This window comes from Scatophagus argus, chromosome 16 (genome assembly GCF_020382885.2).
Source record: "Scatophagus argus isolate fScaArg1 chromosome 16, fScaArg1.pri, whole genome shotgun sequence".
In the NCBI taxonomy this organism is placed as follows: Eukaryota; Metazoa; Chordata; class Actinopteri; family Scatophagidae; genus Scatophagus; species Scatophagus argus.
The window spans coordinates 22,433,648-22,451,430 of record NC_058508.1 but is presented as its reverse complement, the minus strand read 5'-3'; the positions used below and the strand labels follow the sequence as shown (position 1 = coordinate 22,451,430).

General features: G+C 45.4%; 1 protein-coding gene across 1 annotated transcript in view; it reads right to left on the bottom strand.

The window, feature by feature from the left end:
• The window catches only part of stx1b (syntaxin 1B), a 33,385-nt gene that overhangs the window by 14,845 nt on the left and 757 nt on the right, over nt 1-17,783 (bottom strand). The gene's annotated exons all lie outside the window — the stretch shown is intronic.

Genomic DNA, 17,783 nt, shown 5'->3' with positions numbered 1-17,783 from the left:
GTCACCAGCAAACAACAGCTTCATGTTGTCTGGAGCTCCACAAACACTCAGGCAGCTGCTCTTCATTCTGGACCATGAAGCCCAAATCCAGAAACCAAAGGACAAATAAAAGATGCAGAAAAACAACAGATAGCATCCCAGACAGCCAGACAGCCAGACAGACAGACAGACAGACAGACAGGCAGGAGGTCAGGTCGACAGGTGAGGCAGTTTCCAATTACCCTGAGGGAATTTCAGTTATTGTTAGCAGAGATGAGTGCATGTGCGTGTGTTTGTGAGTGTGTGTGTGTTTGTGTGTTTCACAAGTGATGAGCTGGAAAAAGTGAATCAATTCAATTCTTAATTTATTCAATGAGTTCTATAAAGCTCAAGTCTGATTTCAACCAGCAGAACCCGAAGCTCTTGGACGGGTGGTCCTGACAGGGTCTGACGGGGTCCTCCGCGGTCTAAATAACATCTGCGAAGACTCGGGACCTGGAAACAGTAATTGAACTACTGTGTAATGTCTGCTGCGGACCTGCAGGGTCTAGGTTAGTCATTAGAGGGTCCTGTGGTGAGCTCTGACGGGGTTTACTGGGGCCTCTTTAGGTTTATCAGGGTCTTCTAACAAACAGCAGGGCCTGTGACATCCAGGCCTGCAGCCGCCGAGCATCATGGGAAACAGAAACACAGCAACAGTGACCGCGTCTGCTGCGAGCAGATAAGACAAATAACAAAGAAAAGCTTCTGCCCATCAGCCGGTGCTATCAACACAACCCGTCCTCAGGAAGACACACGTCCACAGCAGTGGTGTCTGTAAAGCAGCTATAAGAGCAGGGGCTGATGGGAAATATGTTCAGTCAGCATGTTTTTGATCTGCTCCTGACCTGTGACAACATCGTCACCGGACGTTTCTTCTCTAGTTTTCTTCATCCTGAGCAGCCGCTAACACTCAAGTACAGTGCAAGTACCTCAGATTTGTACCCTAAGTACTTCAGCAAATAAACATGTGCAGTGCTGAGTCAGAGTGGCTCACTCTGCTGTGACCTTTGACCTTCCCCCTTCATGCTGGTGATGACTGATTATCTGAAGCTCGTAGGTAAACCACATGTGAACGTGACTTTTGTGCAGGAGACAGAGAAAGACGATGCAGTACTGTGTGTGTGTTTGAACTGTGCAGACAGGGTCCCTGAAGGCAGCGCTGTGCTCCTCCCCTTTTTTTTCTCTGGATGTGACAGGACTGAGTGACCTTCAGGGAACAATCTGAACTGCGAGGAGACGAGGAGACACATGGAGCTCAGAGCGGCTCTGATATGTTTTTGTTCCTCTCCTTTTGTCTAAACCTGTACGTTACCCAGAATCCACCACCAGCTCTTTGTGATCCATATCAGGTTAGTTAAATCAGCACACACACATACACACACTCATGCAGAGAGGTCAAAGGTCAGGAGCTGATGAAGCTCTGAAGGTAATGGAAGAAGTCTGATGAATAATTCATCAGGACTGAAGATTTCAGCTCCAAAGAGACGAAAGCACACAAAATCTGATGTTCAGTGTCAACCTGGCTGCTGGAGGAGAACCTGCAGAGAACCTGCAGAGAACCTGCAGAGAACCTGTCCCTCTTGAGAGCCAGTCTGCAGTCAAATGGGATTACATTGTCTGAGTATTCCAGAGGTTAACTGAGAATTTGTTCTGGGTTTCTGATTGGCTGATGTAAGCAGGTGTTACACCTGTGGTGGCTGCACCTGCAGACGATGATGAGGGAACAAGCGGCTCGTGTGTCCTCAGTAAATGCAGAACAGAGAGATGCATCAGCTCGTAAAAGTTTAATCGGCTCTGCACCACATCGCTCCACATCTGATGCGCTTTTAATGTAGTTTGTCCCTCGGGTGTTCCCGTAGCTGCGCCCAGGACGGCCCACACGACCCTCTCAGACAAAAGCAAATCGTTCGCTGCATTGGTGCTTCCAGGAAATAGACCGAGCCTCACACGCTCTAATGTTTCACAGTCTTACAGAAAACTCATTTTACTTTCTGTTTACTGCCACATTCACTACAAAATATAATTAATCAATATGATGTATTATCACAGATCAGAATGAGAAATTATTGATCCTCAGAGGTTAATTCTCCCCAGCAGTATTTAAAGTCACTAAAAGCTCCACACACAAATAAACAATAAATATAAGACAATGCAAATGATTCTGAACCGGCACTTCTGCATACTCAGTACTTCTACTCTTGCTACTTCAAGTATATTTTGCTACTGATATTTCTGTTGGAGTGTTTCTACACTGTGGTACTGTTATACATATCTGAGTACTTCTCTTATGACTAACAGAGCTGAATTGAAACATCTTTTGTACTCACGAAAACTTCAAGTATTTAAAATGTTCTAGTACTTCAAACTGAGTTATTTTCATAATATTTACCAAATAAATATTCTTGCCACTCAGCAGAGACAAAATAAAATAAAAACCTTTTTGGATGACGTTCCCTTCAGCAAAAACAGAAGAAACAAATTTTCATACAGTCCCTTAAGATTCCAGACTACAGTTACAGACGTAACCACAGATCTATGAAACACAGACGACCAGCAGCAGCTCCGGCTGGATTCTGCTCACTGTCCACGTGATTCCAAAGAAACACATCAGACTTCAGTCAATTGAGACTCCTGTCTCATGCTTGTGTCAGCACTGATTCTTTTAGTGTGTCCACCATCTTAATTCAACCATAAACTGAGTGTGTAGTGTGTAGTGTGTGTGTGTGTGTGTGTGTGTAAGAGAGAGAGAGAGCAGCATGTGTTACATGCTGTTGAGAGACAAATCAAGCAGTGAAACAATAATATCAAATCATCACTGAGACGTGATTAATGTGAGCTGCAGTGTGATGAGGATGGACCCGACTAACACCTGAACATCCCAGCAGAGACACACTGTTCACCTGCAGGAGGAGGACGAGGACGACAGACAGAAGGAGGCGTCTGTATGTTGGTGCCTGCTGTTAACACGTCTGCACAGCAACATGACTGTGTGTGTGTGTGAGCATGTTTACACTTTGTCAGCACACACACACACACACACAAAGACATCAGCAGCTGCACTTTGACTGATGATCAGGTTTGATTGATTATATGCTGATTGGTGATGTGATCAATTCACATCACTTCAGTTTAATCGGCTGACTGGACTCATGTCGCACAAACAGGAAGTCGTCGTGAGTTTTTCTCATCGGGAGGATCAGTTTGCCGTAGAAGGCATAAAGTAGTTCAGCGGTACAACGTGCACCTGAACGCAGCAGTGATGTTAACACACCTGAGCGCAGGTCCACTCACAGATTAAAGATTTCTGCAGTTCTATGGAAACGGGACAGAAGCCAGAGGAAGGAACAGAATAAAACTGTTTTATTAATTCACGTTAACGCCACCGCAGTCGGTCAAAGCGGTTTGTACCGAAGCCTTAAGTGTGTGTGTGTGTGTGTGTGTGTGTGTGTGCGTGTGACAGCAAGCTGCTTTCTTTATGTGTTCGCATGACGTATTGATCTTACACAGTCATTACACTTACACTTAGATTCTGGATATTCTGATATGTTTTATGTGTTTTTAATGCAGCATTAATGCAGCATAAAGTCGGCTAAGCAGACTGTTTTCTCATCACGTCCACTTCACTGACCACCGCTGACTGTACCCACATCTTCGACACGGAGGCCTTTGGTCAGACATGATTTTGTGTTTGCGTTCACTGCACTAATAAAAATAAACATAGTAATAATTTATATTGAATCTGTAAATGTGAGAACATGTGTGTGTGTGCGTGTGTGTGTACTTGTGTGTGTGTGTGTTTATGAGTAAATTAATCTGATTAGCGTGACTGAGTGAGCAGAGATGCCCCACAGCACACACTGATGGAGCGAGTGAGAGGTGGAGCAGAGGGAGAGAGGTAAGCAGGACGAGAAGGGGGGGAGGAGGAGAAGATGAAGAGGAGAGAGGGGGCGGGTGATGACAGAGGAGGAGAGAGACAGCGAGCAGGATGGGGGAGGGGAGGGACTGCTGTCCTGTAAAAACATGCAGACTAAAATAACCACAGCAGGAGAGAATAAAGTCACATTCACAAAGAGACTGAAGCTGACAAATTAAAATTCAAATAAATTAGAATCCCACACATACAATAATACATTGTTTGTCATTACACGATCACATGTTTTCATTTGGCCAAAATTAAGTTTGGAGTTCCTCAAGGATCACCTCTGGGTCCCTCTGATTTCCTGTTTGTTCCTGCTTCACGCCTCATTATTCACCTTTACGGCGTCTCACACAGCACGCAGCATGTAGCACGCAGCACGCAGCACGTAGCACGCAGCACGTAGCACGCAGCACGCAGCACGTAGCACGCAGCACGTAGCACGCAGCACGCAGCACGCAGCACGTAGCACGCAGCACGCAGCACGTAGCACGCAGCACGCAGCACGTAGCACGCAGCACGCAGCACGTAGCACGCAGCGCCGTCAACATGAAAATACTGCAATCAAGCAGCCAAAAGGACAGAAATTAAATGCACCTGAGACAGGAAATAACTCCAAACTCTGCTGGATTCCTTCAGGACTTTTCTGAGTCTTCTTTCATGTGTGACACGAAGACAGGAAGACAGGAAGACATGAAGACATGAAGACACGAAGACAGGAAGACAGGCAGACACGAAGACATGAAGACAGAAAGACATGAAGACATGAAGACATGAAGACATGAAGACAGGCAGACACGAAGACACGAAGACACGAAGACATGAAGACAGAAAGACATGAAGACATGAAGACAGGCAGACAGGAAGACAGGAAGACAGGCAGACACGAAGACATGAAGACAGAAAGACATGAAGACATGAAGACATGAAGACATGAAGACAGGCAGACACGAAGACACGAAGACACGAAGACAGGAAGACAGGAAGACAGGCAGACATGAAGACATGAAGACATGAAGACAGGAAGACGTGCAGAGCGAGTGATGACACCTCAGAGCTTCACGTATCTCAGGACAAACTAAACGCAAAAAGCCTGATGGACTGCAGGTGCAATGTCATCTGTTACCACCTGGACTCAGGCCAGTGCTCCACCCACCCATCCACCCATCCATCCACCCATCCGCCCATTCACACATCTACACATCCACCCATCCATCCACCCACCCATCCACCCCTTGCCCCCTTTTCTTCACTTCTTATCTCTTTTCCTCTTCGTTTCTCTTCCTCACATTTCCTTTTTTCTTCTTATTCTTTTCTTCCACTCCTTCTCTCTCTTTGTTGCATCTCTTTCTTTCCTTTGTGTTTATATTGTTTCATATTATTTCCATACCTTCCTTTTCTTTTTGTTTTTGTACTCCCTCCCCCTCCACTCTCTCTTTCTCTCTCTCTCATGTCATGCAGACTTAAATCAGTTAAATCAGGACGTTGACCTCAGGTGTCAGAGTGTGTTTCTGATGCCAGCAGAGTGTGTATGTGCTTCTGCATGCATGGATACACACTGTGTGTGTGTGTGTGTGTGCGTGTTAGCAGTAAGCCATGCCAGCAGCGAGCCGTGTTACCCACAATCCACTGGGATCTCTGGCTCTACCCAGAGTCCATCTGTGCTCTCTGTGACCGCTCGCTCAGACACACAAACGTCACTCTGATCAGTCGAATCTTTCATCACACAAACATCAGAAACAAACCAGAAACTGTTCTGTTTGATCAGGAAAATGTTTTTCTGTCACAGTCACATTCTGCTTTTTCGCTGTTCAAATGAATCAATGTGACACACTGTTGCACAGACGCTCAGACGTCAGAGCTGTTTATGAGTACATGAATGCACCATAAGTCATTAACACACAACCGTGACTGAGATAACACACAAAACACGCACAAACGTGTGTGTGTGTGTTTAAGAGCTTCAGAGGTGAACGACGGATTATAAGGCTCATAATTTCATTCGAACTGATGGTTCGCTTTGTCACTGACAAAGAGGCTCAAACTGTAAAAATAAGAAGAAGAGAAATAAGAATAAATAAATCAAGACAAAGAACAAAGGTTTCTAGAAAATTAAAGTACATGTGATTAATAATTTTGTCTGTAAAATGACAAAATACAGTGAAAACTGACTGCTATTATCCAGGAGCCTTAAACACATCATCACCTCTCATTCATGCAGTCCAGACTTCCCTCCCTTTTAGCTCTGGTTTTGGTCTCCACCACCCCCTGCTGTCAGCTGGTCAGCAGCTCGTATAATGTGGATTTTCACAGCTTTCTGTCTGAAAAGTGACTTTAAAGCTGTGCGATTCACACGGCTCACATTCTGCTATTAGATCACATTAAAGCTGCTTTAAGTAACACTGAGGACGTCGTTTAAACAGAACCTGAACACGGGACAGACAGACAGAAGGGTCAGAGTGAAGACATCATCCTGACACACACACACACACACACACACACAGAGTCTGTCTTCTTGCTTTATTTCTTTGGGTCTATAAATAAACAGTCAGACTGCCGTCAACTTGTTCTTTACTGAGGAGACGCCAGAGGGACAAAGTGAGAAAATAAAGGAAAGGAGGAACAGAGAAGAAGAGAAAATAAAAGGAAAGAAAGAAAGGGACTTTTATGGGGGTAGTAATGGAACGATGGGGGTGGATTTAAAGAAAGGACAGAAGGTGATGATAAGAAAAATCCTTCCAGACAGAATTAAGTTTTTAATTCATTTTTCCCATTCACTGTACATGTGAAAAGTACCTTCTAGTTGTTCCTAATATTACAGCTGAGCTCTGACACCAGCTTTTCCAGTTTCCATGACTCCTAATCACCTGTAATCAGGTGACATCAGCGCAGGTAAACGTCTGCCTTCAGCCTCCTGCATCATCATCATCATCATCAGAGGAACCTGAAAACATTAGCTGATTTTCATTCGACAGAGTGTGTGTTCAGGTATAAGGACACACACACACACACACACACAGGCTGCCTGCCAGCCGCCACCCGACTGAAAGAAAAAGATTATCTATTGATTCCATGACTCACTGCATCCTGGGAAAACAGTTAGATTACCCAGAGTGCCTCAGTGCTGCCAGCTCCTTCAGCTCACTGCTGCACCGAGAGCAGGGGGGGGGGGAGGGGGAGGAGGCAGGGAGGACGGGTGAGGAAGTATGGAGGGATGTTGTGATTATGTAATGTAAATTTTTTCTTCTTTTTATTTCTTTTATTTTCTTGGTGATGTTTTTGTTTCAGGTTGAATTTAGTGATGTTGTGTAAACGCTGGGGGTCGGAGGACACGTTTCAGTTCACTTCAGTTTATTATTGTTGGAATCCAATCACTTTCCCCTGTTGAAGTCTGATGTTTTGTTGACCAGAAGTCATAAATCCTACAGATGTTTTTTGAAAGGGCTGGTATGATACGATTCACAGACCAGCAGAGACTCAGTTCTTCATGGGACCGTGTGGTGTTCCTCAGGGCTCCACCCTCGGTCCTCGGTTCTTTAACATTTCATTTAAACAGCAGAGCTTCCTCTGACTTCTTAATTTCTTTTTTCTTTTTTTTTTTTTGAGTTTGTGTTGGAGCAGCACGGTGGTGCAGTGGTTAGCACTGTCGCCTCATAGCAAGAGGGTTCCAGGTTCGAATCCCGGTCTGGGCCCTTCTATGTGGAGTTTGCATGTTCTCCCTGTGCCTGCGTGGGTTTTCTCCGGGTTCTCCGGCTTCCTCCCACAATACCAAAAACATGCACATTAGGTTAACTGGCTGCTCTACACTGCCCCCTAGGTGTGAGTGTGAGAGTGTGTGGTTGTCTGTCTTTGTGTGTTGGCCCTGCGATTGGCTGGCGACCAGTCCAGGGTGAACCCCGCCTCTCGCCCGTAGTCAGCTGGGATAGGCTCCAGCTCCCCCGCGACCCTGACGGATAAGCGGTTTGTGTTTCTGTGTTCAGCACTTTGTTCTGTCTTTCCAGGATTCCGTATGTGAAGCACTTTTTAAAATAAGCTCATAACTCATTTAACATTTAACATTAAAGGTTTGAACACGACAATCAGACAAAAATAAAACAGACTTTAATCATCGTGTGTTTCAGTGTTTCATCTCCCCACCGGCACATCTGACTAGGCTTCAGAAGTATTGATCAGGCATTGATGAATCACACCAATAAGCACCACAGCTGCGTTCCACAATCAGGGTTTCTACACTCAGCATTGATTGCTGAATGTGCTTAAATCTGTGATTTATTTTAACCCACTTTTCTACACTCTTAGTTTGATGCCACCAAAATCAAGTGTGAAAGAAATCCCAAGCGTCGATCTAACCATCGGTGAACACACACACCTAAATAAACGATGTGAAGCGTTTTTAAAGGGCTGCAGTGAAGTTAAATGCTGTCTGTGAACGTCTCTCCAAAGAAGAGCCAACAGCTCATTAAGAAGATGAAGCTGTATTGGTTTATTGACTAATGGCAGCTAAACACACACACACACACAGCAGCACCAGCACGCTGAGATGCACACACACACACACACACACACACACACACACACACGTGTCTGTATGTGTGTGATATGTTCATCAGCTCAACATAATCATTTTTTTAATAATGTTGAGCTACAAACACCAGACAACAAACAAGCAGATTCAACCTGTGGGAGCAAAATCAACAACAAAATCTGAGCTGGACATCGAAACTGAGACACACATCCACCCACACATCCACCCACACACACATCCACACATCCACCCACACATCCACCCACACATCCACCCACACATCCACCCACACATCCACCCACACACACATCCACCCATCCACCCACACATCCACCCACACACACATCCACACATCCACCCACACATCCACCCACACACACATCCACACATCCACCCACACATCCACACATCCACCGACACATCCACCCACACACACATCCACACATCCACCCACACATCCACCCACACACACATCCACCCACACACACATCCACACATCCACCCACACATCCACCCACACACACATCCACACATCCACCCACACATCCACCCACACACACATCCACACATCCACCCACACACACATCCACACATCCACCCACACATCCACCCACACACACATCCACACATCCACCCACACATCCATCGATCCATCCATCAATCCACAGATCCATCCACCCATGATCTGTGTTGTCCTCTGCAGGGTCTCGGGGATCCTGATGTTCGGGTGGAGGTCTGTAGGCACCACAGTTCAGATTCATTTCATGTCTCCTGATTGGTCTTTAAAGCTGCCATGTTTTCAGGGTTGGGTGATCCTGCTGCTGTAGCTCAGCTGATGAAGATGAATGAGTCACTTCCTGTCTACCTGCTCTCCCTCTGCCTCCCTCTCAGTGTTTAAGCCTGCACACACACTGTTAACGGGTGGATTCACTCAAACAGGCCTCACCTCCCTAACTGGGTCACCCGATTTCCATTAACTCCTTCATCCTTCACTCGTTCATCTTCAGAGCAAAGACGAGCAGTGAATGGACACACTTTGGTTTGACCGTGCTGCTGCTTACACCGAGTTTCACTGCAATAAGCTGCAGTCTGATCACTTTGTCAGTTAATTATCCATTGTTGTCTTTATGCCACGTGTTCAGCTCCAACAGGAAGCAAGTATCATAAACATTACTGCAAAATAAAAATGTTTGTATAAATATATCTATAAATGTTCTATAATCTGTTGTATAAATGATGAGATTATTCCATTTATCAGATTGTGATAATTCCAGTGGAGCTGCAGATTTAATATTATGGAGGACCACTTTAGAAATGTAGAATAAAGACCTCATTTTTACTAAAATTAGAAGCATTTTAGACATGAGGAGCTGACCTGACATATTAGCAAAGTTAAGTCTCCTGATGGTGAAGTGAAGGCTTTACACCTTCACGCTGCAAGCCTGAATCTGCAGAGAATACATGAGAAAACACTCAGTCTGGTTCCACCGAGCTCGCCGCTCCCCCTGACCCACAGACTCTTTGTGCGCCGCGTTTCCTGCAGTAATTAATCACACGAAAGGAAGCTCAGGAGAGCGAAAATTAAAATCATCCTTTAGTGTCACCGTCGCTGCGACTCCAACTGGACGCTCGCTCGCCAGAAACGCCACAAATCCTCCGGACGTTTTCAGAGACAATGGACACGTCTTCAGTTTGGACCACTAAGACCACACGTCCGTTCTGTCCAACATCCACAAACTTAAAGCTTAAGCTTAAGTTAAACAGATCTCGTCTATGGTCTCACTTTGTGCCTCATTAGTAGTCAATAACACAATAGAAAGCGAGTCATATCAGAACCAAACGTCCTTCAGCATCAGCACCTGTGAAACAAGTCCAAGTCCGGCCTCGAGTCCTTTGAAAACACACCAAACTCAGCTCTGAAAATGAGTTGGACTTATTCTGTTACAGAACATAACATATATTAACTGGACTTATTCTACAAATCCAAGTGATGTCACACTGTAATCAAGTTCAAATAAAATCATTAGTCATTCAAAACAGACCCAAGATTCAAAGACTTTTATTGTCCATTCACTCCATGTGCAGGGTATACAGGAGGATCGAAATACTGTGCCATGCGATTTCAGCAAAAAAATGAGAAGAATCTAAAAATATAGCAGTATAAAAACCCAGACTTCAGTTATCTGAAAACAAGTTCAAGTCATTGGAAACAAGTCCGTGTGAAGTTTCCAGTCATTCATTCATTCATTCAAAGCAAGTAAAAAAGCATGTTTAAAAAGAGTCCAAGTCATTCAAACAGGTCCGAGTCAAGTCTCTGTGTTGAGTCATTTTTCCACTGAAGTATTTTCACTCTCCTGTTCATCCCTGCAGACTCAGAGGTAACCTGCCTTCAGTCATGTTGCTGAGGAGAGCAGATGGCGGCATGCAGCTCAGCTTCCTGTCCGGCATCAGCTGCAGGAGTCTCTTTAACGGAGGACAAAGTCGGGCTGAGGGAGGCGAGATGAGTTTGTGCTGCTCGGGTCAGCCAACCTTTCAATTCAATTCAATAACTCAAGTTTGAGTTTCGAATCATTTAAGCCAAGTGTTGAGTTACTTAAAGCAAGTCTCAGGTCTCACAAAACAAGTCCAGGTCCAACAAGTGCAAATCATTACGACATGTTGTTTTCAGCCACGGCCAAAATCCGGCACTTCGGAAACCGAAAAGGTGAGGCTCCGCCCACAGAGGCTTTCCCACACATTCTGCTGTTGCTCCGAGCATTTAAGATGAAAGACCAAGTCAGAAAAACCCTGTGGACATCAGAACAAAAGAGGAGACGACTGCTCCCAAACAGCCAATCACAGAGCTTCGTATCCTGCGGCTAACGTCCAAGCTGGCTTCCAGGCTGTATGGTCTGAACCTGTTTTGAATGACTTCACTGATGATGCTAATGATGGTGATGTGTTCACACCTCTGATTGGCTTCTTCTGCATACCAGCTGCAGCTGAGGCTCATGGGTAATGTAGTGTTTAGAGTGAAAAACTGCTTTCACAAAAACAAAGCAGGAATGATTAAAAGCAACAGCCAGGACACAAAGCTTCATCACCGTGAGGGACTTTAGGAGCACAAGTCCCTCACAAATCACAGTCAAACGATTCTGCTTAACTCTGAGCTGAATTAAACCTTCGTTCAATGTGAAAACCGAGTCTTTCCCGTCCCAGACGTGTGGTTTCCTGTCTGTCCTGTGACATCAGCATGACGTCACTACCGCATGTACAGAGAGGAGGAAAAAAAACACCCCACTTAATAACTTTCTCAGCTGCTAATTGATCACAACGAGCTGCTGTCTGATTGGCTGAACGAATGAATTAATATTTAGATGTTAAGCTAGTAAGATAAATCAGCCTCAGAGGTTCAGAGAATGAGAAGAGGAGGAGGATGTTTGCTGCTGCTGTGAGGCTGCTCACTGAGCTGTGGAGGGGGGAGGGGTACATCTATAATACATGAGGACACACACACACACACACACACACACACACACACACACACACAAGAGGGCTGGGACGATTTCAGGGCCATTAAATGGAGATGCTGCCATAAATCACATGACCAGCCTCCTACTGACCAATCTACCTACACACACACACACACACACACGCACACACAGGATTGTCTTCAGTCAGCAGATCCTGCATGTTCAATATTACGTAGGAGGGGAGTGTGTGTGTGCTTTCAGATTTTAGACCTGGAATGTGAGGACATTTCTTAAAAGTGAGGACATCATTTGCACTTAAATGGAACCTGAGGACATTTTGAAATCCACAAACTTCACTTTTTGAACAAAAAACGTGAATGTGCTTGGAAAAGTTAGGGAATTTGTGGTACTTGAGGCCATATTTGCACAGTTTTTATTTTGGGAATGCAAGGACATTTTTGAAACATGAAGAACAATTTTCAGAGCTAATTTTCTTTGACACACTTTCAAATTATGTTTTGGAAATATAATTTGACAATATTCAGTCATGTCTTACACTGCACTGCAGCTGCACCGTATGCTTTATTCAGCTAAATTTTAAATAAATGTTTATCATATGTCTTTGTCAATATATCAGTGCTATTTCATGTTTATGAAAAGCACTTTTAGTTGTCTTGGGGTTGGGGGCTTAAATGGGTTTAAGGTAAGAGCCGGGGATCTGGACACAAACACAAACATCTGAGGATCCATAGGAGGAAAATAATAATCAAACCTCACCATAATCAAATCTAAATCATCTGAATCTCACCTGCGGCAGACAGAAAGCAAACCACAAAGCATGGAGGGTTTAAAACGGCTGCCACAGAAAGACCACACAGGGAAAAACAAGAATATAAAACAGGTCATAATGAAGCCGCAGCAGCCAGAGAGCATACGAACAAAGAACATCAGGATATGAAAGTGACCTCCTGTGTGCCAGCAGTAATGCTGGGTTTGCCCTTGACTTGGCTGAAGGATGGCCACTGGCACACACACACACACACACACTACAGGGTGATGAGCTCCCTATCATTAGCATCAAGCCTGTAGCCAGAAACATTTTCAGAGCGAATACCAACAGCTTCCAACCAGCTGCATGCAGCAATGCAGCCGAGGACCGACTGACCAACAGGACGCAAGAGGAAACAAAAGCCACAAAGACAAACTGGTCGATGACGACGTGAAAGGCTCACCAAACGATAAGCAGTCCACAGAGCACATGCTGTATACAGTTAGTCACTGGACCTGGGACACCGGGGACAGCTTTGTCCTGCTAACACAGCAGCTGTAAAAGTTGTTCAAGAATCCCTCTGATTCAGCACAGCATGCTAACAAGCTAACAGAGGCTAACCTGTCTGCCAACCGTCCACATGACTTACATCTCATTACCTTTGTCCAGGAAGTTCCACTTGCTTTCCAAATTAAACAGGTGGTATGACACAGGCGTCAGACTGCAGCAGCTCAGTGTAGCTTTAATTTGAAAGTGTTTGACTGCTGGCATCAAGGTGCCCTTGAGCAAGTCACTACTGTGTGTCTGTGTGTGTGTGAGAGAGTGTTTCTGTGTGTGTGTGTGTGTTCTCTAGGTAAATAAAGTCACACACACACTAAAGCAAACACACACACCACCTGGTGCCTCCAGGAGGACAAAACAAACCGTCTACTGCTGCATGTGTGTGTGTTTATTACAACACGGCTAATCCAGAAACTCAGATCAGGTTATTAGTTTAATTTGTTTGTTTGTTATTGTTTTTTGTTGCTTTGAATTTCACTTGTGTCTTTTTTGTCACTGATGACGCAACTGAAAATGATCCTTTCAGATCAAAGTGAAAACAAATATCTACAAAGTGATTTATAAAGTATTCAAAGTTCAAAATATTTACAAGTAATAGTACTAATACCTCCCTTCAAAAATATAGCACTAAATATAAAAGTACAGAAGTTTTGTCAGCAACATGAAGTACAGGTGCGAGTGCTCGTTATGGAACAGGGTTCACGTCAGAGAATTACTGACTTATGAATGGCTCATTAAAAGTTGTACTAATCAAACTGCTTGGCCCTTCGGTTTGGTGCGAAGTGATCTGTCAAAGCTCTTCAGAAGTGAAAGGTGAGGTGCAGGTGTGAACGGGGCCTGATGTTCTGCAGGCTTTGGTCATGAATATGCGCAGTCAGCTTCCTTCTGCTTTTGTGAGTCAGCTTTCTTACTGAAGTGACATGTTGACGCTGTCGGTGCTGACGAGTGAAGGGTTTGGTCTGGACCTGCTCCGTTTGGATTGTGTCGTCAAGTGTTCTGACTGGCAATAAAGAAATGAACGGAACTGAACCGGACCTGCCTGATCAGGCTGCGCCCAGTGATTAACTACACAATCAATTCATCTGTCAACCTTGACGAGCAGTTCATTATGTGACAGAGAAAAGCAGAAAATCCTCCTCTCGACAGAGCAGCAACCAGACAACAACAACCAGAAATGAATTGATGGAGGACGGATTGATTGAAATCATCCATATGAGGGTGAATTATGTCCCCACTTACCCCCCAACCTCATCTGTTATAATCAATGAGACTGAAATGGGATATGGTGCAGTAACACACACACACACACACACACACTTCCACCTGACTATAACAATAAACTTTGCTTACCTTAACCAAACCCTAACCTCAGCGTAACCTTAAAGCAACTCTAATATTTAACGATTTACTTTGTGGGGATGTTTTGTCCCCATAAGTAAGACGGGTCCTCACAGTGTGACTGTGAACAGATTTCTGTCCCCACAACTACAGGAATACACACACACACACACACACACACACACACAGAGCTGAGCAGTTTATTACCCAGCAGTCTTTTCTTCTTTGTCTCTCTTTTGCACAGAACAGCGGTGAAAGAAGTACTCAGAACTATTATTGAAGTAAATGTAGTAATACCACAGTGTAGAAATATTCTGTCCCGGATTCAAACCCTTGAAAGTACTAGAATCAAAATATACTTAATGTTGTACTTATTGTGCTCAATAGATTAATTTAGTCTTTTGGTAAAAACCCTACAAATGTCTCCACTATCTAGTACCAGTAGTATTTGTACTTCAGGGCAGTAGCCAGGATTTTAGAAACACTGAAATTATGGTCCAGATTCCCTCAGCACAAACCACTTGAGAAATTTCTGGGCAGCCACCAACCAAATTCCATGCAAATTTCAGAGAATTTAACAAAAGGTAAGTGAAAAGTCACCATCATCATCATCATATAAAAAGGTTTCCTACACACTCAAAAATAATATTCTGCTGGAGGAGGACAATTAATCCAATTTGTCAAACAAGCAGCAGGTAGAACAATGATACAGCGTTTTTCCCTCACTAGCAGTCGTGACTCCCCAGAACAAAGAAGACTTCTGCATACTTTCACTTGATCACAAAGACCGAAAACCTGATTTGTGATGCTGCTGCCGGACTGTGAAGTCACCACGCGGTCAGTCGGCGTGAGTCTGCTGTGCTGTGGTCGTCTGGCAGGAGGACCACCGAGGCTTTTCTGCAGGCTTTATTGGAGGATTCCTGCCTCCTTCAGTCACATTCACTCACAGCGTTTGTTCACACTCGTGTGGACTCGGAGCTGCTCGGAGCTGAAGCAGCAGTGAGGAGGAGGAGGAGGAGGAGGAGGAGGAGGAGGAGGAGGGCAGCCGGCGTCACTGTGAGGTGGACGATTACATAAAAATATAATTATTACTACTGAGCTGCTGCTGCTGCGGCTGCATGATACAGCAGCATCTTTTACCAGCAGGATTACGTGAGCCGGATTTCAGTCCAGTGATCATCCAACATGGCCGACCGCAGGAGGGATTCATTAATGACCAGAAAATAAAAACGAGAAGATTTATTCATCACACGACACGGGGGAGAAGAAATATGTTCAATATGTGAACGAATCAGCAGCAGAGAGGGACAGAGGACGGAGGGATGGCGGGATGGAGGGGTGGAGGGGTGGGGTTTGTAAAGTGACAGATCCGATATGGGAAGAAAAGGAGGCAGTAAAGACAGAAGCGATGGTAGATGATGGATGGAGGGACGCAAAAAGGAAAGTATGGAAGACGCAGGGATGGGATGGGAGTGAGGGAAAAGGAAGGAGCACATGAAGAGAGGATCATCAGGATGAGCAGAATCAGAAGAGAAGAATGGATGACAGAGGGAAACACACATCAAGTTTCCAGCCAAATTCAGCTCAGAATCTGACAGCAGGTGGAGCAAAACCTCCAGTCTGAGCTATTAAACCACCACAGAAGAAGACGCTGGAACAAGACGACTTTGTCTCCAGCCAAACGTGACGGAGAGCAGACATTTCATGTGTTCAGGCGAGGAAGGCCACAGCCTCCTCATCGCTCCACATGTTTAGGTCACATGACGCGTGAACGCCGTCATTTGTCCGCTCAGGGTGTTTCAGGGACAAACTTCAGACAAGTTTCTGATGTTTCTGTTCAGGTCTTAAAAAGGTGAAGGAAACCAAGTGATGGAGGGATGAAGTGGAAGGGACGGACAGACAGCATGGATGGATGGATGGATGGAGAAATGAAAAGAAGGATGATGGAGTAATGGACGGAGGAAAAGAAGGAACAGAAGAAAAGATGAAATGAATAGGAGGCAGTAAAGATGAAGAAAAGATGGCTGAGGAAGAGGAAGGAAGGAGGAAGAGAGAGATGCAGGATGGAGACAGAAGATGGAGGGCAGCTGGAATCAGAAGAAGGGGGTGTACACACACACACACACACACACACACACACACACACACTCCATTCAACCTCTGATTTATTGATCAGATCAATAGAATATATTTACAACACACTCAGACAAAACTGAAGAAATCAGATCAATTCATAAAAATAAATAAAATCAGTCGACTGACCGACCGGGATTCAGTTCGTCTGTGCCTGACGCGAACCCGGTTGAACCCGGGTGGTGGTGTTGGAGCTGCTGCAGAGTTCGAGCAGCTGATGTGACTCGCCCCCTCCCTTCCCCTCCCTCCCCCACCCAGAAAAATCCCACCACAATCCGCCCAAACCGCCAGCATCAGCTGTTCGGCAGGAACAAACCCGCTCCGCGCCGCATCGCGCCGCATGCCGCACGCGTTAAAACCTCCAGTCTCACGCGATGCGGAGCCATATATTCATAAACTGGGTGAGGCATTGGTACAATGGAGGGACCCCCCACCCACCCACCCACTCCACTATCACCCTACAGGAGCGGGAGGAGCGGCAAAGGAGCAAAAGGAGCAGAATCGGCCGCTCCGCTCCTTCTGCATCCTGATTCATCCAACAAGCCGCGTATCGATCCTCTCTCGACCTGATCGGGACTGATGCTCCCACATTCACGCGGCTCTCTATCAGGGAGGAGGCGCGCGGGCTGCAGGATGCAGCCTTGGAAAAAAAATCACTGCATTTTGGTCCGCGGCTCATTTCAGAGTCAGCTCTCCTCCTCCTCCTCCTCCTCCTCCTCCTCCTCCAGCAGGTCATCCAGGCACGCATGCACGGACACGCACGGCCATATTAGCATGGATGGGATTCTTTCATTATTTTTTTTAAACCAAACGCGATTTCCCATCATGCATGCAGCGCTGCATGAGGAGAGAAAAGCGCGATGAAACAGCCGAGCGGGGCCTCTGCGTCTAAACCCGCCGAGCCGCGCTCAAACATCGCTGATTAAAGGCTTAAAATACAGAAAATGAAGGCGTCCAAGCTGTCACCGTGACCTCCAGTCGGTGCTCCCCTCACAACAAACCAAACATCCACTCACACTGAGAGAAAAATCAATTCACTGTCTGAGAAAAGCCTTCATTTCAGGCTCC